Below are 483 nucleotides of genomic sequence, written 5' to 3'. Positions count from 1 at the left end.
GAACGCCCTATTAAACCTTTTAAGAAATTCCTGTTTACAAGAAGCAAGCAAAGTTAACCAGATTAATTCAAACTCTCTCTCAAAAAAAAAAAACATTAAAGGAATACGTTAGATACGCTGAAGATACATTTTTTCTCTCTCTCTCTCTTTTAATACTTAACAAGCCTCGAGCCTTTTCAAGTACGATGCCTTCTGGTACTCGGATCATCGTGAACATCGGGTGAAAAAGCACAACACCGAAATATGACTGAATCTGCAATGCAAATGAAGGTAATTCACATTCAACATTCAGAGTCCCAAATGGAGGACAGACACAGGCTCACACGCAGACACAATACGTCTGCAGAGGCGGGTGAAATGAAAGCACTTTTATCGTAATGGAGGACATAATGCGGAAGCGATATCAGCTGTCGAAAGAAACAATAATCTGCAGAGGTTTAACTGTACATTCACTATTTATCGTATGAGGCATATGCGGAGCCA

The sequence above is a fragment of the Penaeus monodon genome, chromosome 30, assembly GCF_015228065.2.
Source record: "Penaeus monodon isolate SGIC_2016 chromosome 30, NSTDA_Pmon_1, whole genome shotgun sequence".
Lineage (NCBI taxonomy): Eukaryota > Metazoa > Arthropoda > Malacostraca > Decapoda > Penaeidae > Penaeus > Penaeus monodon.
Note: the sequence above shows the minus strand (reverse complement) of the source record.